Genomic DNA, 21,757 nt, shown 5'->3' with positions numbered 1-21,757 from the left:
TCCGGTACCAAAATGTCAGCAGAAATTTACAGGGTTCAATAGTGTAACTGTATGTGATATAAATACTTTTGAAAATTAAAACAAGATACTAAGACATTTCAGCAAAGCCTTCAACAAAATAAAAATCCAAAATTTGGTCTCACGTTACTCTGTTCTGTATCAAAATTTAAACTGTTTAATTTTGTCTTTTGTAAAGTGTTTAGACTAAATAAAAGCGAAATCGATATCGGAAACGCCTTAAAGTTTTAAGATCCTTTTTTCATCATACTTGTTGAATCAAGCATAATTCCAAAGCTTTAAAAACCAAGGTCGATAGTCACAATCGCTCTGTAATATGTATAACGATCAGAAAACGAGCTCCACAATTGTTCCTTTGTAAGGTGATGGTGTAGAGTTTTATTCTGATGCTTAAATGAATGAGAACACTAGCCCAACTCAAACGAACAGTGCCAGGAACAACAGGATGACAAGCTCTACACGAATGGAACTGAGAAGTAGATGGTATGAAGAAGAACGAAACTAAGACCTTGACTGCGGTCAACGATTTCTTGGACGATAGGTGCTCTCGAGCACACAGAATCTTAAGAGATGGAATTTTATTCTTCACATCGTAGCGTATGCTCACGTTCCTTTAAACATCATCTGATCGGCCGGTTTCGTGGTAGAACGAATGAACCATTGGTCGCAGCTTCCAGCTTCAAGTAAGGCAACTGATCGCGTATGAACCACGATCGCGCATACAAACAACCAATTGCCTCAGGCTAACACACGTTGATGGTCGAAGATTTTTTACCTTTCTCTCAATTTTTTTTATCTTTACTCTGCTTAGTGTGTAAAAGACATTAAAAAGGGTCTTTGAAAATGAATTGCCTGGTGCTCTTTGCTTTTCTTAACTTTAACCGTACCTGCACAATGCTACAGATCTAGCCTGTTCTATGATTCGCATACCATTTCGATTTGTGCTCATCGATACTTATAACACATCCAATGACGTATCCCAGCCAAAAACTGTAAAACTTGTTGGGTTATTTCTTTACTAAGATTTTAATATTTTGTTTCAAATCCTAATCTAACTTATACATTTATTAGTATTTATTTCAAACAGTACAAATAGCTACTTATTATTAAATACATATAAACATAACCAATACTTCAATTGGATTGCTATCCTTCGTGTCTTTCGCATTTTCATCGGCCGAGTTCGAAAAGAGAGCTAACTTAATATACTCAATACGGATCACATTTGCACAGACGCGCCGTTTGATTGCGCCAGAAAACCTGAGGGAAAATTTACTACTCCATGTTGTGTCCGACAAGGCAAGGATTGCTCTAGGAAAAATAACTGCTGAACAGAGAATGTTTGTTTTCGGTCATTTCCCGTCCCGAAAGCAGGAGACAGAGGTGTGTTCAATCCCTAACCCACCCGATGGTGAAGGACGAGGAATTGAGCAAAGAATTAAAGGGATACTGCCTAATCCACCATGGTTAGCACGTGGCTTCAAAAAGGCATTGGTGACCCACCCTTTAATATTATGCTCGTGGTTAATGGTAAATGTCAGTGTAGTTGTATGGCAAAAAGAAACATCATGCACCCTAAGTACAACCGGAATCGGGTGGTTGAATGGTCACGACGAGGAAATGCTGGTCCTATTTCCACTCTAAACCCCTCATCCCTCTTTCATCTACCGAATGACGACCTCCGATCGATATCAATGACGGGAGAACGGAAACAAAACGATACGAGAGCGCGAACGCAAGGATAGTAGTTTGAGTTGGAGTGAAATTTATTCCCCGTCGTGTACGTGTCTGCAGCATCCCATAGAATAAGAGAAATAAAGGCAAATAGCACAGGCCACGCAGGAACGCATCACTAAACCTCTTCACCAGCAAATCAGCAGTAGCTACTACTGGTAAGTCGCCTTGACAAAATGGCGTCAGAGGTCTCCGCCTCTAGCTTATCGTTGCATTCCAGCTTTCTAACAACACTAATGCAATACACACATTCTTACAATAACAGCAATGCCCTCTAGACTATCATTTCTTTATCATATTGAACGATTGATGTAGAGTAAATAAGTAAGTTTATTTTAACATATATAAAGACGGACGAGCCGTACGCTTAAATTTAAAATATGGTTTTTTTTAACATATATAATGACGGGCGAGCCGTATGTTTATAAAATATGGTTAAACTAGGTAAAAAGTCCGATTGAAGGGCTGCGCACGAAAGCAGTTTTTTTTTGTATTTTTCGCCAAACAAACATGTTTTTCTATGGCATTCTAACAGTATCCGTCCATATTTAAATTGATGATAGCTACACATTTTCTCCATTTTTCAAATAAGCATGTGGACATCATGACATTAAGTTTTTGTCATTTTATGACGCAAACCTAATTGTCCTAATTAAATAAATTGTAGGTAAAAAATAACTCATTTTTTAACATTCTTAGGATCTAATCGATGAAACTAAATAATATTGGAAAGGTCCTAAGTGCTTCCAAGCCTGGTGAATACGGATTAGGTGACAACCCAGCCTAGTCTTCTGATTGAGTCCCGCACTGGTTTTACTTTGTATGAATGTCAATTCTAATTTCACAACCTTTCTTTATCATATCTTCGGGCCCATCCTGATCGTATTATAATCAAACCATGATTCAAATTGATCAATTGTTAGCGGTAAAGGTCTGCATTAATGGTTACGCCATGATTTGGTTACCGACGACACTACTAATCTTTCTGATACCAACAGACACACAGAACAGACATTGTCAAGCTGTTCGATCGATCTGGTTTTGTCATCTAAGCTGTTTCAACGTTTTCAACGGATAAGACCATATTTTTTAAAACATAACCATGATTCCTAAAACAAATCCATTTTTCATTTCCAGAAAAATCATATGCTCAATTTGTATGTTGAATTGAATTCAAAGAAAAATTTCACAGTTGATTTTCCGGTTTCGTTTCGGTGGGTTCGAGTTCATCTTCAAATTATGTACATCTTTTAATTGTGACCGATCAGGAACGGTAAAGTAGTCGCGTTCCCAGGCAAAACCTCAAATACATCAAATCCTACTCTGGTGGTCGCTCCATCCTTTGATAGCAATATCCTCCATGCCATTGGTAGCAGTAACGTCCACTTTCCTTGGAGTATCAATCTAGTAAACCACAGTCTCATCTCATCTCATCATCTGGTTCTTATGCATGCTCGGTTCTGCAGAACCAATGGTAACGCGATCTGCCTTGCTGCGCTCTTCTGCCTGCTGGCGTAAATCCCTTTAACCTTACTCAGTGCATCAGAATGCTGAAGCGATACAACACTTCATGCTCGATCGATAACAAATCGGGAAAATGAGTGATTATTGAAACTAGCCGATGCGTAGATATGTTTAGCTAAAGTGAATTGCAGTGCTGAAGTTCGAGTTCCTTGCGTTGCCACGCAAGTGCAGAAGAAGGCTTGTTGAATGTTGGCTGAGTGAGTAACGTTCTTAACACATTCACCCAGATAAACTATAGGTGCTTATTCCGGTGAGGCGTTAGTTGACGCCTCATGCGTCAAATTCATTTTTGTTCATTTTCGTGTTTATTATCACCTGAGAAAATCACCCAGGCCATCGCTTTTTTGCTGGTGACTGCAGACGTTTTGTTCGGAGAAATAATCGACGAATTAGAAAAAAATCGTCGAAAACGCCTAGGTGTCAACCAACGCCTCACCGGAATAAGCACAGTAATCTCGAAGTACTTATCATGAGATTCTGCCGTCAGGCGCGTCAGGCTTGCGGATTTGATCCAGCAGGTTACTGAAGAATCTGGGGTTTGAGTTTCAGGCGTTTTTGGCGACTCTGATCTCCGTCACCTCTTGGAAAGGCTACGCTTCCTTGTATCCTTGGTGGTCAGTAATACGAATCAGATTGAACAATCGATTATAACAACCTCTCGGAAAGATCTGACAGTACGGACACCTGTAGCAACAGAATCGATGCTCGGATCAAGCCGGCGATAGAATTATTGGTCTCCCGAAACCGAGCAACGGGATGCAAACAACTCCTGATAAGTACGAAAAAGTTTTTCTTTAAGATGCCAACCCAACGGCCGGTGGACAGTAATGATGTTACAAAAGTGCTCGTATTACAAGAATTGGCGACTGGCACCTTAGTAGACACTACGCTATCATTTCCGAGAGGATGTAGTTTCTAGAATCAAAGATAAGGAACCGTGTTTGTGTGCCTCAAAACCAACCGTACTGGTTTGAGAACTTAGAGGTAGGGACAAGATTTTCCGGCAGCGGGCAGTAAATCAGGTGTTCTGTTGAAAAAAAAAAGTTTGTTTGTTTTGACCGTTTTCGTAACTTTTTTGACGATTTGTGTGGTGAAATTTTGAAAACTTTGATACGAAGTTGCATCCAATATTGCATTCACTGTTGCATCCAGCTTTAACGCGAGCGGCAACACCAAAACGACGCCAGCGCCCTCTGTGTAACTTCAGCATTTCGATGCTTTTCTAGCCAACACGTGTCCACGAAAATCCCATCGTGCCTTCAAGGCACGGTGGGATATTTATGCTCACCAAAGCCAAGGTGTCTAAAACAGAGAGCCCCACCAACAGACAGCTTTTGCTGTCAGCTGTCATATAGGGTGGTCCAACTTGAATGCACAATGTTAATTGTCAACCATACGATAAACGTTAGATTTAGACACGATGTGTTTTGATATTTTACTAGTTGGATCCACACCCCATACAAGAGCTTAAAAACGAGATTATTCGTCAAACCAGGGACATGGATCCAATATTATGTAGCCGAGCTATGGCAAATATGGACCAACGAATAGCGGTTTGCCACAAAAGCCGTGCTGAAGATATGGGCGATTCCATACATAATTGTCAAGCATTGATCTAATAAAAAAAATACAAATAACGGTATTTTCCAAAAACTTTGTGTTTTACAACCAATCAACATCGTGCACTTAACTCGGACCACCCTGTACATACTGAAAATCGAACCCCTAAATAAGCCTCTCTATTAAGGGGTTATTTAGGGAATTTTGCAGGCAGGGAGGTAGCGTCAAAGGAACTTTTTTGATATTGGACTCCGGTCGCTCTATATCAACAAAGCCACGTGAGTTTCAAGAAGAAAAAGAAGACATGGGCAAGTTTGGTGGTTTTATCAGGCAAAGTACCTGATTTCACTCTTTTTCGAATGTTTAAATGATTCACTTCTCTATTTAAGATCAAAGATAAGAGCGACCGAGTTGTGTTTTACAGCGAGTGAGCACGGTCCAGGAACGTTGGCTAGCGCTGGTTCTAGGCGGGGTTGCAAGACTTATGGCCCGATACCATATTGAAACACTAGGAAGAACTTTGAGAATACTTATGTAAACTTTAACTTTCGTGCCACTTTTCGTGAATTGCAACTTTCGTAATACCACGGAAAAGCGAAAACAGCTTCAAAAAGAGCGTTCCTGAAGTAAACATAAACAGTCCCATCGCTGTCAAACTCTTAAACTGCTTCCAAACGAGCAACAAAGTTATCGCGATAACTTTCTCGCCCTACTGTTTACATACGATTTGACAGCTCCAAAAGGGGTTCTCGCTCGTTCTCGCTTGCTCGCTCGCTACACGTGCATTTAACCGTGTCCAGACGATGACGAATGTTGGAGAATTTCTCGACGAGAACTTCGCAAACAAACGTCATCCCATACAAATCCGGCGAGAAGTTATCGCGATAACTGCAATGCACGTCTAGCAAGCGAGCAAGCGAGAACGAGCAAGAACTTCTTCTGGAGCTGTCAAATCGTATGTAAACAGTAGGGCGAGAAAGTTATCGCGATAACTTTGTTGCTCGTTTGGACGCAGTTTTTCAGTTATCGCGATAACTTCTCGACGGATTTGTATGGGATGACGTTTAATTTAGAAGTTCTCGTCGAGAAGTTCTCCAACATTCGTCATCGTCTGGACGGAGTTTTAAGTTTTTTCTAAAATCCGATCGGGGTTTGTTCTACTAGAAGCCACCTGTCTATTTAAAACACCTTGGTTAAAAATAAACGTTTTGGTATTATTTGTAAATTTACTCTTAAATTTACGGGCAAATGACTTTATCACTTCATTGTTAAAAGGTATGCAACCGGGTCTCTTAAACTCTTATCTTCTTTTTCTTCTTCTTGAAACTCACGTGGTTTTGTTGATAAAAAGCGCCCTGCTACCAATGTCAAAAAAAATCAAAATGGTGACCTGTCAAAGCGGTTAAGAAACCACCTTCTTATTTAAAACACCTTGGGCGGAGCCCAATAAATAACTCCAATTTTTTGCAGCTACGTGAGTTACAGTTTTTTGTTGGAGATAAGAAAATTGTGATTTTTGGGAAAATGCGGCCCATTATCGATATGATAATGGCCCAATTTTTGTCCGATTTTGAGTGATCACTCAGGCACTCACAGAAATGTTTGGCAAATAAATTGGTGGTGTGGACACTCGAAGACCCAATTTATTTGCCAAATATACTTATGGTGTGGACGGCCAGTTAGATTATGGGCCCTATTGCGAGTGTCTTGCCTTGCAAACGAGACTGCTTTACCACTACTGAAAAAACTTAGCAGTCTTGTTTAGTTCTTATGAATGAACTAGTGAATTTTTACTGCCTGATTTCAAAACAAATACTAATACTACCAAATTAATCACCAACACCACTAAAAACCAACACCCTTCGGTCCAATGGCAACGCGACTTTCAGTCTCGTTTTCAAGACTCACACTTCATCTACACGGGCGCGAGAAAGCTGAAAATGAGATGAGAATGAAAAAGTTGAGAATGTCAAATCCCATACAAATGGAAATGTAAAGATACAAGTAGGCTGTCACAAATGTATGGGATTTGACATTCTCGCCTTTTTCATTCTCATCCAAGGTACTTTAAAAAGACAGGTAGCTTCTTAACCGCTTTGACAGGTCACCATTTTGAATTTGTTTGACATTCATAGCAGGGCGCTTTTATCAACAAAACCACGTGAGTTTCAAGAAGAAGAAGAAGAAGATGTGGGCAAGTTTGGTGGTTTTATCAGGGAAAGTACCTGATTTCACTCTTTTTCGAATGTTTAAATGATTCATCTCTCTATTTAAGATCATTCGAGCGACCGAGTTGTGTTTTACAGCGAGTGAGCACGGTCCAGGAACGCTAGCAAGCTTTTGTTCTAGGGCGGGTGGCAAGACCTACGGACCGATACCATATTGAAACACTAGGAAGAATTTTGAGAATATTTGCATAAACTTTAACTTTCGTACCACTTTTCGTGAATTTGAACTGTCGTAATACCACAGAAAAGCGAAAACAGCTCCGAAAAGAGCGTTCCCGAAGTAAACATCCCACCATCCCGTGAATGTCAAACTCTGAAGTTTTTTCTAAAATACGATCGGGGATTTGTTCTGGATAAAGCTACCTGTCTTTTTAAAGTACCTTGTTCTCATCTCATTTTCAGCTTTCTCGCGCCCGTGTAGAGAGTCGGTCAGAGTCTGGTAGGTTTTGGCAACAGACTCTGAGTCTTGAAAACGAGACTGAAAATGGTATATTTTTTCGTCTTGGTCGTAGTTGCCATTGGAGCGAAAGATGTTGGTTTTTAATTGTGTTGGTGATTAATTTGGTAGTATTAGTATTTGTTTTGAAATCAGGCTGTAAAAAACACAAGTTCATTCATAAAAGCTAAACAAGACTGCTAAGTTTTTGCAGCAGTAGTAAGGCAGTCTCGTATGCAAGACAAGAGACTCGCAATAGGGCCCTATAGGGCTCTATTTTGTTAATCCCAACGAGTCGTTCCCTATTCGAAACGCAAAGTTCTGTACCTCACAAATCGCGCTTGAATCGAGCGATGCTCGTTGCCATCGAGGACCCTAAAACTCCGTCCAGACGATGACGAATGTTGGAGAATTTCTCGACGAGAACTTCGCAAACAAACGTCATCCCATACAAATCCGGCGAGAAGTTATCGCGATAACTGCAATGCACGTGTAGAGAGCGAGCAAGCGAGAACGAGCGAGAACTTCTTTTGGAGCTGTCAAATCGTATGTAAACAGTAGGGCAAGAAAGTTATAACTTTTGCGATAACTTTTGCTCAAATTGAGCAAAAGTTATCGCGATAACTTTGTTGCTCGTCTGGACGGAGTTTAACACCTCATCTACACGGGCGCGAGAAAGCTGAAAATGAAAAAGGCGAGAATTTTTGCTCAAATTTTTGAGAAGTGAGCTATTCTCGTTTTGAGTATGAGTAATTCTCCGAGCTGCCGCTTGGAGCGCTGTCTAAGGATTCCAAAGGTCATTTATCCTTAGCAACCCCGACTGTTGCTAACACAAAAAACGCCTACTGCATTGTTTCACAGGTAGTTTGCAGGTAGCTCAATTCTCAATTCTCCATTCTCTCTTTTCTCGGTTTCTACACGAGCGGAAAAATTCTCGCTCCGGATCAAGGTACTTTAAAAAGACAGGTAGCTTTATGCAGAACAAATCCCCGATCGTATTTTAGAAAAAACTTCAGAGTTTGACATTCACGGGATGGTGGGATGTTTACTTCGGGAACGCTCTTTTCGGAGCTGTTTTCGCTTTTCTGTGGTATTACGACAGTTAAAATTCACGAAAAGTGGCACGAAAGTTGAAGTTTATGCAAATATTCCCAAAATTCTTTCAATAGTTTCAATATGCTATCGGTCCGTAGGTCTTGCCACCCGGCCTAGAACAAGAGCTAGCTAGCGTTCCTGGACCGTGCTCACTCGCTGTAAAACACAACTCGGTCGCTCGAATGATCTTAAATAGAGAGATGAATCATTTAAACATTCGAAAAAGAGTGAAATCAGGTACTTTCCCTGATAAAACCACCAAACTTGCCCACATCTTCTTCTTCTTCTTCTTGAAACTCACGTGGTTTTGTTGATAAAAGCGCCCTGCTATGAATGTCAAACAAATTCAAAATGGTAACCTGTCAAAGCGGTTAAGAAGCTACCTGTCTTTTTAAAGTACCTTGACCTTGCTCCGGATTTGTATGGATTTGACATTCTCATCTCATTTTCAGCTTTCTCGCGCCCGTGCAAGGTACTTTAAAAAGACAGGTAGCTTTATCCAGAACAAATCCCCGATCGTATTTTAGAAAAAACTTCAGAGTTTGACATTCACGGGATGGTGGGATGTTTACTTCGGGAACGCTCTTTTCGGAGCTGTTTTCGCTTTTCTGTGGTATTACGACAGTTCAAATTCACGAAAAGTGGTACGAAAGTTAAAGTTTATGCAAATATTCTCAAAATTCTTCCTAGTGTTTCAATATGGTATCGGTCCGTAGGTCTTGCCCAAGGTACTTTAAAAAGACAGGTAGCATCTTAACCGCTTTGACAGGTCACCATTTTGAATTTGTTTGACATTCATAGGAGGGCGCTTTTATAAACAAAACCACGTGAGTTTCAAGAAGAAGAAGAAGAAGATATGGGCAAGTTTGGTGGTTTTATCAGGGAAAGTACTTGATTTCACTCTTTTTCGAATGTTTAAATGATTCATCTCTCTATTTAAGATCAATCGAGCAACCGAGATATGTTTTACAGCGAGTGAGCACGGTCCAGGAACGCTAGCTAGCTCTTGTTCTAGGCCGGGTGGCAAGACCTACGGACCGATACCATATTGAAACACTATGAAGAATTTTGAGAATATTTGCATAAACTTTAACTTTCGTGCCACTTTTCGTGAATTTGAACTGTCGTAATACCACAGAAAAGCGAAAACAGCTCCGAAAAGAGCGTTCCCGAAGTAAACATCCCACCATCCCGTGAATGTCAAACTCTGAAGTTTTTTCTAAAATAAAATCGGGGATTTGTTCTGGATAAAGCTACCTGTCTTTTTAAAGTACCTTGGTCTTGCCACCCGGCCTAGAACAAGAGCTAGCTAGCGTTCCTGGACCGTGCTCACTCGCTGTAAAACACAACTCGGACGCTCGAATGATCTTAAATAGAGAGATGAATCATTTAAACATTCGAAAAAGAGTGAAATCAGGTACTTTCCTTGATAAAACCCCCAAACTTGCCCACATCTTCTTCTTCTTCTTCTTGAAACTCACGTGGTTTTGTTGATAAAAGCGCCCTGCTATGAATGTCAAACAAATTCAAAATGGTGACCTGTCAAAGCGGTTAAGAAGCTACCTGTCTTTTTAAAGTACCTTGCGCCCGTGTAGATGAGGTGTAAGGTGATCGAACGGGCTGTCAAGTTGAACGAACGAGCTGACAGTTTGTTCGATTTAGAGGGTGGCCAAAGTTAGTAATTTCATTTAATTAATTGACTATTGGCCCATAAATAATTAACTATTTGGTAGAACTGCACTTTTAAGCACTTTCCGTAATGTTAACAAAGTTTTTCTTGAAACAAAGCGTGCTTGAAATTTGATCCCGGGTTGAAGCCGGATTGACTGGCTGTCAAAGTCTATCGACAACTCTCGATTAGCGCAATACGGGTTTTAGGCAAACTCGAATCTCGGTAGCGAGCAACGAGTGCTCGCTGCGATCGAGTGATTCGATTAACACAATAATACCCTATATGTTCTAAGGGCACTTGGAACGATATTAGTGAAAATGTTGGCAAAAAAGTCACAGAAAACCAACGAATTGTGAGATGGTGCATTATCGTGATCGAGCGCTGACGCGCTTGAGATGAAAAACATCCTTCCAAATGAAATTAGCGGATATGTTTGATATGCCAATATCATCATCATATTTCAAAACGCCAACGTTGGCATTTTTTACGCAAAAGCTAAAATTCGCTGTTCATACCGAGATTTCGCGAAGATCACAAAAAAACACAAGGAAATAAACAAAAAAGTATCATACCAATAAAAGTAAGCCATGTAAAACCATGATAATTAGTTAATCTACAAGTAAAATAATGATTACCGGGATTAAACACATTCATTTCAAAATAAATTGGAAAATCAAAATGCTATTTTGGTTTGTTGGCGCAGGTTCCTAGTCAGTCCAGAGCCTGTCATCAGAATCTGTGAAGATTTTCCGGACCCGAACAAAACAAAAGCCCCTTTCTGCTCCTTCCAAAGTGCCATGGAAACGCTACAATTTTTATCTGTGAACTCTGCCATATAGATACATGCAATGTTTGTATGTGAAATATATGTTCGATTTTTTTATCATGTATAACAAGGGACGAGTCGCGTGTTTATATGGGCACTTGGTTGTCCAAGTTGTCCAAGTATACTACACCCCCGCGTCACTCGAATGTGCATAAAAACCGTATCGTGCTATACGAGATTATTTGACCAGATTTTGCTACCTTCTTGAATAGCAGGGATGTTGCCGATGAAAATACTGATCGATTTTCTAGAGACAGCTATCGTTTACCAGGAGTACCTTGCGAAATGAGCGTCAAGAAACAAATATGAAGATACAGAAAGGTATTTAAAAATGGTCATCATAGGTTATATTGTGTTAAATATGTAATCATTTCCCGGAAATGGATGCAGGTTTGCTTCGATATTTGTCAAGGATGATTGTAACTATACTTCATCAGGGGTAATATGCAAAACAGGGTTTCAACGATTTGAAAAAGTTTGAAGACCCTGAATTGAGCTATTTCGTGAAATTTAGGGGAAATGTGTAGCTGTCGATAGTCAGCAATTTGAATGAAATTGTGTGCCAACATTTGTTTCTACGGACAAATGTTTTGCTTTCCCAAAAATGCGCTCATTTCATACTGTTACACCTGGTAAACAGTCCGATTTTATGCCAGATTGCAATCGATTGGTCAATTATCAAAGTAGAATGTGTCATAAATAAAAATCGGCTTTTATGAAGGCAAATTAGATGACCTGCAGTACAGTGCAAAAAAATATAGTTTATATCAAAGGAACCAGTATAGAAATTCATACCAAAAATAGGCGAAAATTTTTCATTTATATTTGCCCTTCAAGAAATAAAAAAAAATACATAAAAATGTTTTAATCCCCTTTAACCGACGACCATACCCTTTGGAAGTTATACTTCTAACAAAGATTCTAAGTGGGCCCTATTGTGTAAAAAGAATCACATGAATCCAACGAGTACTCGTTGCTCGCTACCGACATTCGAGTTTGCTTAAAAACCGTTTTGTGCTAATCGAGAGTTGTCTTGAATATACCAATACATTTACTGATTTTATAGTCAGTCAACCCGGATTCAATCCGGGTTCAAACTTCAAGCACGTTTTGTTCAAGAAAAACCTTGTTAACATTGCGATAATGTGCTTAAAAGTGTAGCTACTAGTGTACCAATAGTAAATTATTTATGGGCCAATAGTCGATTAATTAAATGAAATTACTAACTTTGGCCACCCTCCAAATCAAAAACAAACTCGATCACTTTGTCAGCTCGTTCGTTCACCTTGAAAGCCTGTTCGATCACCTTAGGGTCCTCGATGGTTTTAAGCATCGCTCGATTCAAGCGCTAATTCTGAGGTACAGAACTTTGCGTTTCGAATCGAGTACGACTCGTTGGGATTAACACAATAGAATATAGTTTGCTACTTTGACGAAGAAAAATACAATTACGATGTTTTGTCTGTTAAAATTTTTCATTTTTTTATCCTTCAAAATCACAGAACTGTCCTTGAAGGCAACGATCTTAATTTGCATTTGAAATTTTACCTTCGCTCAATCTGTCATCAATGCTCCAAATTGCCCTTGACCAAGATTAGTTTCTTGATAAACCTGTTACAATATCAACATTGAGGAAAATAACGGACTAGAGATCATAATGTAGGTTTGAAACCAGTTTTTGCGATCCTTTTCACTCTTACTCTATACTGTCAAATTTTGAAATTTTTCTTGAGATTCGAGATGTTGCTCAAGAAACATTTTTACTTTTTAAGTATGTCAGCCTAATGATATGACATATGGTCGAAACTTGTACAAAATGCTTATTTAAATCAAAAGAGCATATGCAAAGTAGGGGTTATTTCATTTCAAGGCCGAAAGCTTCAGTCACAGCTGAAAGCAACGCCGAAAAGTGATAAGAGCAGAATTTCCTGTTGCAAATCTATATATATAAAAATGAATGTGTCTGTCCGGATGTCCGGTATAGACTCCGAAACTACTGGACCGATTGACTCCAAATTTGGTATGTGGGGGTTTTTGGGGCCGGTGAGTGCTATAGGCATGGTTAGAAACCCCCCGCTACCTTCCTTCATGCCCTTCTCTAACACTTGATTGTTAAAAACATTCATTACTCCGCGAGTTATGAACCGAATACCATTAAAACTTGCACAATTGTTGATGGTCATCTGAGAAACTATGGGACAAAATTTGGTCTACATCGGATGAGGGGAAAGGGGAGCTTCCATACAACCCCAATCCTTAAAATACGTCCTAGGGCAATATGGGTATCGTTTCCTAGGTTTTGATGGTCTCTAAATCGATTGGATTCACTTAATACTCTTTTACTTGCTTCTTTCACCTATCCACCATCACCACCCTCCATTCCGTACATCTTGCAGAGCAGAGTGAGGGGTGGGAAGGTTAGATAGTTGCGTTTAATTCATGAATAATAATTTTAAAAATGAGACCAATACATGAGAGCGAGAGAGAGAGAGAGAGAGAGAGAGAGAGAGAGAGAGAGAGAGAGAGAGAGAGAGAGAGAGAGAGAGAGAGGGAGCCCGGCTAGGGTGGAATGATAACCATGGGACCGGCAATGCTGCAAATCGTTACCATTTTTTATTGGTATGTCTATTGTTGGTTTAAATTTTCTTAACAATTTCTTAAGTTTAGTTAAGTCATGAGTTAATTAAGAAGTTGCTTTAATTTTCACAAATCAATTTACATGAAACAATAACAAAAACTTATTCAGTTGCGAAATATTTGAATTGATCAAGAATTATATTAATTTTCGACTATTGATTTACGTGCCTCTTATCATTGACAATTTTCAACGTATCGGATTATGAATGGTAAACGATCGGAATTGCATGCACAAACATATAAAGCAGCAGTAACCGAATAGTAATAGAAAACAATACCAACATATCCTATCTATCAAGAACAACTTGCGATTGGAATGATCACCGAGAATGCCCGAGAGAAAAGAAAGACCCTCGATCTTATCGATCGACGTTTGAGTTAATTTGAAGTGCGGTGCTTTTAGTTATGATCTACCATGTGACTATTTAAATCATCGTAGACTGAATACCGGGGAAAAATGGATCAAGTGTGTCGTATTGTAATGCCGTTAAATACACAGCATTTGAACTTAACGAGCTATGTGCAAGCCGAATACTAAAGTCAAACTTTTTTTAAAAATACTTGGGAAAATATAATTCGTTGTTCCAAATGACGTCATTTAGCCCGAAAGGCAAAGCCTTAAAACTCAAACATCATGTTAACTTTCCAGCTCATATTTACAAGCACGTCGCATCTCTATTTCCAACATCACTAACGGACCTAGCTATTGATTTGGTTCATTGATAAATCGAATACTACCAAATTATGGAATAGATAAAATTATATCTACTAAAATTTTAAAGTTCCTGTTTACGATAAACCCACGACCGATCAAAGACAGTACGAAGTCTGTCGGGGCAGCTAGTAATATAATAAAAATAAAATTTTATACCTACATGCAATCCAAATAAACAGGGGTAACGCGATCAAGAGCAATCATTGTCGTCCCAAAGCTTGTACAAATAGAGCACATTCGGAGTCAATGACTGATTTTTAAGCAATTGAAAAATGTTGCGTAATGCTTGTCGTTAATGAAAGAAACATTGATAAATATTAACGAACTGTGGTGAGCAACTTTATCTTCGGAAAGACGCACATGGTTATCATGATAAATGCAGCAAGATCGCGTTCTTCGCAATCGGAGTACCACGTTACAAAGGTGTGTTCGTTACCGTTTTGTGTTTCGTATATACTACCACTTACACTCAAACGCGTATGCTGATACATCCTGAACATTGTAATAAATGTTGTGTAAAAACTAATAAGATTAATGTGTGCAAGAAACGAAATAATGAATTATGAAAAAAAATATCTAAATAATATCTAAAATATCTAAAAATAAAATATCATCTATTACCAAAATGTCAAACTCCAACCAAGTATAAAGAAAATAACTGCGACAACGTCTACGTTTAGAGTATGATTTAAAGCCTGGTCCACACGCTGCGATTTACCGCTAGTTTGGTCGGTCCAATCTTTGGTTGCTGCCAAATCGGGGCAATCTATGGCAAACACACTGCGATTTCACAGCGATTTTCAATCGCAGATCCCATAGATGGTGCTCAGTGATTGGAGGAAAGGTTGTGTTTTTCTGCCTTTATATGTTGCGTTTTAGTGAAACAAAACATGAGAGACACACAATTAGAGGGTAACGGCCACTTTACGATTTTTAGCTACAGAAAGGAGCTATAAGGACTTAGAATTTCCCATGTCAAACCATAATAAACACACTCACACATGTCTGGACACGCACACATGTATGGAAATTGGACCGATATTAATGCTTTCTTGATTCAATTGACAATGACATAACACAAGAGATTCGCGCTAGGGTGCTAGCAGCCAACCGGTCATACTTTAGCCTGCGGAAACTAATTCACTCGAGAAATCTGTCGAGAAGGACGAAGCTGGGACTGTATACAACGTATATAGTACCGGTGCTCACATACGCCTCTGAGACTTGGACACTGTCCAGAACGGACGAAGCCCTCTTATCCGCGTTCGAGAGGAGAGTTCTCAGAAGGATATTTGGCCCCGTGTGTGAGGAGGGACGATGGAGAAGCCGATACAACGCTGAGTTATACGCGTTGTATGACGATGACGAGCGCATTAGACTCGCCCGGCTTCGGTGGGCTGGGCATGTCATGAAAATGGCAGACGACGACCCAGCCCGTAAAGTCTTCTTAGGCCTTCCGGATGGACAGAGAGGGCGTGGTAGGCCCAAATCGAGATGGAGCGACGGTATCGACATTGACGCCAGAATAGCAGGACTAACGACTTGGAGGACGACGGCGCTCGATCGCGAGCGGTGGAGGAATCTTCTGTGGCAGGCCAAGACCGCTCGTCGGTTGTAGTGCCGGATAAGTAAGTAAGTAAGTAGTATTGTAATTATCGATTATGGATTCCATTTCGTTCAATATTATATTTTCTTCCTAATTCATCCAATATGTAATCTTTTTTCATGCAAACAGCTAACATTAAACTTGTTTTTCGTAGCAACGCACTCCCGTCTTCAATTGATCATCACCATCGGTGAATATTTTACTATTTCAAAAATAATGCAAAAACATTTGCAGTAACGGAGCGCTAACAGTCAGTTGTTGCCCCATGAACCATAGAACATCATGGCACAACAACGTCTCCGCCCCAACAACAACAACGGACAGGAGCATTGCTCGAATCGAATGAAGCTACCCGCCTGTTGTTATCTGAAAAGCTATCTACACTGATATGGTTTCTTAAACCCCAAATTACATACCTGTCGTCGATTTATTCTAAGCATTAGATTGTAAGGAATGTACTTTTATAAAGATTCGAGCCCTACCACTACAACCAAAAACCATACCGCATAACGAAATAAAACCCCCAACATTTTCGCTGTCTTTCTTGTACCAATTTTATCAACCTACCCTATTCCTATTCTTAGCATGCTAATCTTAGTATGCTCATATATAAATTTTATATGTATATCGAATGGTCCTGTACATACAGGAAGCAAATCCATTATCAAAGAAATGAGAATTATACTGCTGTCGTAAACAGTCTTTTCCTTCTGGCACTATAGGACCATAGATAACCAATACCAAGAGATGATAGAGGAAAATAATTTTAAGACATACTACTGTGTCCAAAAAGTAAGGTGACATTGGATGTATTTTGAAAGTTCCTTAATTTTTCTTCCAAATCATTTTTTTCGCCATCAATGTAATCCCTCCCAGACACAATGCACTTATGCCGACGAATTTTCCAGTTTTCGAAACACGCGAAAATGTCGTCTTTAGGAATGGCCTTCAGCATCTTTTTCGCAGCGGCTTGCATCTGCTCTATCGTGTCAAAACAGTGTCCCCGGAGCGTAATTTTGGGCTTGTCTAATAGCCAGAAGCCAAATGTAACCAAATCAGGCACATACGCTTTTATCGGAACGATATGAGTGAAAATATTGGCAAAAAAGTCACAGAAAACCAACGAAGTGTTAGATGGTACATTATCGTGATCGAACACTGACGCGCTTAAGATGAAAACCATCCTTCCAAATGTAATTACCGGATATATTTGATATGCAAATATCATCAGCAAAGTCTCTTGTTGTTAATCGACGGTTTTCCAACACCAAATCTTTGATTTTTTGGACGTGTACTGCATTGATTGTCGTTGGTGGTCGTCTAGAGCGTTCTTCCTCTTCAAAACGTTCCCGACCCTCCTGGAAGTCTTTCCACCAAGTGTAAATAATTTTTATTGGCGTAGTATCGTCACTAAAGATATTCTGTACCATTCACATTGGTATATTTGCAGCAGAAAAAATATTTTTTATGCAAATTCTTTGTTTAAAAATTTGCGACATGGAGAAAAACGAAGAATGCACTTTTAGCAGTTCACAAAAAAATACGTATCTCAAACACTAGCGAATATTTTGACGTGAAACTTGCCATGGTTGTCAATAACAGTGCTGACAACATATAAAAAATACAAAACTAAAGATATCCTTTTACGCGGGCAATTTGGACACCGTGTCACCTTACTTTTTGGACACAGTAGTAAATCTTATTTTCTCCAAATGCACAACTATGAGATTCAGAAATAAATAATTCAATGCAAAGTTTCTCATTCATCATTCATTATCGATCATAACCATATCTTAAGTTTAATTTTCATTACATCAATTAATTTAATGGAACTTTGTCGAATAGGTAGACGCAAGATGTAGAAACAGAATGGCTTGCCTGCTCCAAAATGCTTCCATGAGAGTGTATGTTTAATGTGATCATACGTTGTGAAATGTAAAATTTACAAGAAAAATATTTGCATCCATCAGTTATCTCAACTACATTAGGGGAAGATATTTCAACGAAGGAAATACTCACATTTCGTATGCAGTTATGAGATGTCAACAGCAATCCATCGGTGTCCTTATATGGGCTTATCGGGGATGTCCACTTGTCAATAATATTTGAAAGCAAGATATTTCGGTTATCTCTACCATTGCTTCCGAATTAGTATAAGTAAACCGTTCTCCAGTTTATAATGGCGATTGGTCCTTTTCACAGGTTTACAATATAACTGCAACCCTTTAAAAACCACTGTACCACTACTATGCAATATAAAGCAATATGCACATTAAACGCATAATGGTAGTTTATGTTTTCATATAGTTTTTCTTCACGTAACTCAATTAAAACACAAACACAGAAAATTTATTTCATTGCGCAACAACGAATGCTATGCGAGAACAAAGAGAGAAACTGTTTTTAAGTAAGTGAACAAAGATTGCACACAACTATTACTAGACACTTGTGGCATTCATATACAGCACATTATTTTCATATAATGAAAGCACCACTCATCACCTTCGAATCACTGATACACTCAACATTCAATTTTTTCAGAAGGACCATTCTCTGCTAGACATACAGGTGGTGGTGGCCTATAGATTTACTATTTTATCTAAAAGACACTCGTAGGTAATGTTTATCGCGAACTCTCCACACTGAAACGAGCACAAGTTTTGGCACATTTCCGCTGTCAATTTTGTTGATTGGTAAAACACGAAAACGAACTGTTCGCCCGTAACTGCATGTCGACTACCCTTCTCTTTGCGAAATATAAAGCAACCGCTTCTTGAATAAACGCGTATTTACACTAAAATGTAGACACTAAAATTCCACTGTAGGCACTATTAACGTATGTCAATGTCATACACAACAATCTTATGAGTTAGCTCTTCACTGACTGACGGTACTGAAAAGAAAGAAACAACATGAACACAAACCTTTGTTGAAACCTGTAAGTGAATGGAGAAACGACACACACATTTCTACTACACGGTAGCAAATGCTGGCAATGATTACTATTTGTCTGTATAAAAAGAAAACCCTTACAAAAAAAAGAACGTCAATGACCAATAAGCAAACCACCTCTCAAACAGATTCCAGTAAACCTATAACCCCGAAGCTTCATTAAAATACGCAGGTGAACGCTAATGACCAAAGGGACACCCTTGTGATGCGTTCGAGGGAAATCAAGGCTTTCGTTCACTACGTCCCCTTGTTTCTAAAGCAGTTAGAACTTATTGAAACAAAGCATTGCGACAAGAAGGTTCAGTTTCCCAAAGCATACCTGAACGCAGCACAGCACACTTCACACAGCTGAATGGTCGAAATGGAGAACGTTTAGACATGTTTTTGTCCTCTAACCGTAAGGGGGTTTAAAGTACAAATGAACACATTGGCAACATGTTGTTGGGACACCCCTTCTTAGCTTAGGTTACTAGGAGTTAAATAAAGCCCGGCATACTTCGTATTGCACAACAATAAGGAACCATGGCAAACAAATATTAATATGTTCTTCTCCTCTATAATTATTTAATTCATTCATTCATCGGATCGACCACTGACACGGCGAACTAGCTTCTACGAAGAAAAAAAGAAGAGAAATATTTCAGAGCGGTGTGTCTCCAAAAATGCACTCTAAGCAGCGTCTATTGTGATGATGATGTTGATGAAACTTTATCTCAGATCATCGATCACATATCTACGATGGACACCCATAATTATATAATTATTGCTTTTGCATTATTGCATTATATAATAATTGCAGTTTTGAAGAAACGCTTCTCTGAAATTAAAATCATGGCTGTAGTTTTAAGCAAATATTTCTCGAATTTCTTGAAAAATTATAGTTTAATATGACAGTCAGTCACAAACAGAGTCCAAAAATGTAATCACAAAAAACCCTCAAAAATGAACCTGCTTTTTGGCCGAATTAATGTTAGCCCGCTGCCTGGTGATTGGAAACTTGTTGCTTATTTTGCCCATAACAATTGGAAACACACCTCAAGAAGGTATGCATCTGTCTTATTCAAAACAGCTGATTTGAACAAAATAATGAACAAATTTGATGTTAACATCTTCATAGCTGTGACTTTGGATCATTTACACCGTGTCCAATATATTCTTATACAACTTGTTGCTGAAAGATTTTGGTATGATTACAGTAACTAGTTCAGGTATCAATATACTCCTGTCAAATTGTAATATTAACTTAGTATTTTGACAGTTGGATTGGTCAATTTTCTGTTCGTAGTCAGATTTTATCAACGATGAAATCATTTCAATCCTGTGTAATAAAAAAAAGCTGTTGGAAGGAGAACGTCCATGCGTAATTTTCAAGAGCTTAAAACATCTTGGAATTAAGCGCGATTTCGTATAACGGACCATTAGAAGGTACCGTGAGATAGGATAAAAAAAGATTAGGGCGAAAGCGTTCAGTTAGAACAGAAAAAGTGATCAAGACCGTTCGAGAACGAATCCGTCGTAATCCTCAACGTTCGATTCAAAAAACGGCTGCAGATTTGAATATCTCGAAATCAAACCGAAAAAGAAATTTTCAGGCATGACCTAGGATATAATGCTTATAAAAAACGAAAACGGAAACGGTTCACGGAGTTTCGGAAGCTAACAAACAAAAAATATTGGAAAGGGCAAAACTTCTTCTATCACGGCACGTCGGACGAGACTTTGTGTTCTCTGATGAAAAGCTTTTTGTTTTACAGCAAAGTCACAATGTCTAACACGATAGATAGTGGGTCAGAAACATCAGGGATGTCAAAGATAACCAAAGGAACATCAGCCGGTTTCAAAATGCGGCTAGTGTGATGGTTTGGGAGGGTATTTGCAAGCGCGACAAGTTACCCCTAGTTTTTATTGATAAAGGCGTAAAAATCAACTCAATGTATTATTAAACAGAAGTTTTAGATAAATTCGAATTCGATTCAAGACTGGTACAGGAACCATTTAACCAGAATTGAAGAGAAGAATTAATGGTCTCCCAGTTCACCAGATCTTAACCCACTGGACTTTTTCGGTTGGTCGTACATGTTTTATTAATACTAAACGACCATAAACTGTCCAGTTTGATACAATCCAAAGCAGCGATTAATAAAATTTGAGATGAAATGCCTATGAAGGTCGTCCGTGCCACGTGCGATGGGATTGAGAAGCGATTGAAGCTGATAAAACAAAGTTTGGGGGCGGAGTAATTTCGAATAATTTATAATTAATTCATATAAGTTTCTTAACAAAAAAAACGCTTAAACTGTGTCCAGACGATGACGAATGTTGGAGAATTTCTCGACGAGAACTTCGCAAACAAACGTCATCCCATACAAATCCGGCGAGAAGTTATCGCGATAACTGCAATGCACGTCTAGCAAGCGAGCAAGGGAGAACGAGCGAGAACTTCTTTTGGAGCTGTCAAATCGTATGTAAACAGTAGGGCGAGAAAGTTATCGCGATAACTTTGTTGCTCGTTTGGACGCAGTTTTAGAAAAAAAAAAATGGTCCATCCTTTAAGAAAATATAGATGGTTGAAGTTGTATGAGAATATATTGGACACGGTGTAATTCTTTTTTTATTTTAGCACCGGCTAGTCCTTCATTATCCAAGTATTGTTTGTTTATTAAACTCCGTCCAGACGAGCAACAAAGTTATCGCGATAACTTTCTCGCCCTACTGTTTACATACGATTTGACAGCTCCAAAAGAAGTTCTCGCT

At 39.0% G+C, this 21,757-nt stretch overlaps 1 protein-coding gene across 1 annotated transcript in view; it reads right to left on the bottom strand.

Annotated features, from left to right (window-relative positions):
- LOC125952022 (protein gustavus) overlaps positions 1–21,757 on the bottom strand; it is an 88,212-nt gene that overhangs the window by 56,688 nt on the left and 9,767 nt on the right. The window contains exons 2-3 of the mRNA XM_049681236.1: positions 18,554–18,944; positions 18,071–18,425 (exon numbers count right to left, since the gene is read on the bottom strand). The gene's annotated coding sequence lies outside the window, so the exon portion shown is untranslated. The remainder of the gene's footprint in view (positions 1–18,070; positions 18,426–18,553; positions 18,945–21,757) is intronic.

The sequence above is a fragment of the Anopheles darlingi genome, chromosome 2, assembly GCF_943734745.1.
Source record: "Anopheles darlingi chromosome 2, idAnoDarlMG_H_01, whole genome shotgun sequence".
NCBI lineage: Eukaryota > Metazoa > Arthropoda > Insecta > Diptera > Culicidae > Anopheles > Anopheles darlingi.
Note: the sequence above shows the minus strand (reverse complement) of the source record. Positions and strands in the feature narration are given on the sequence as shown.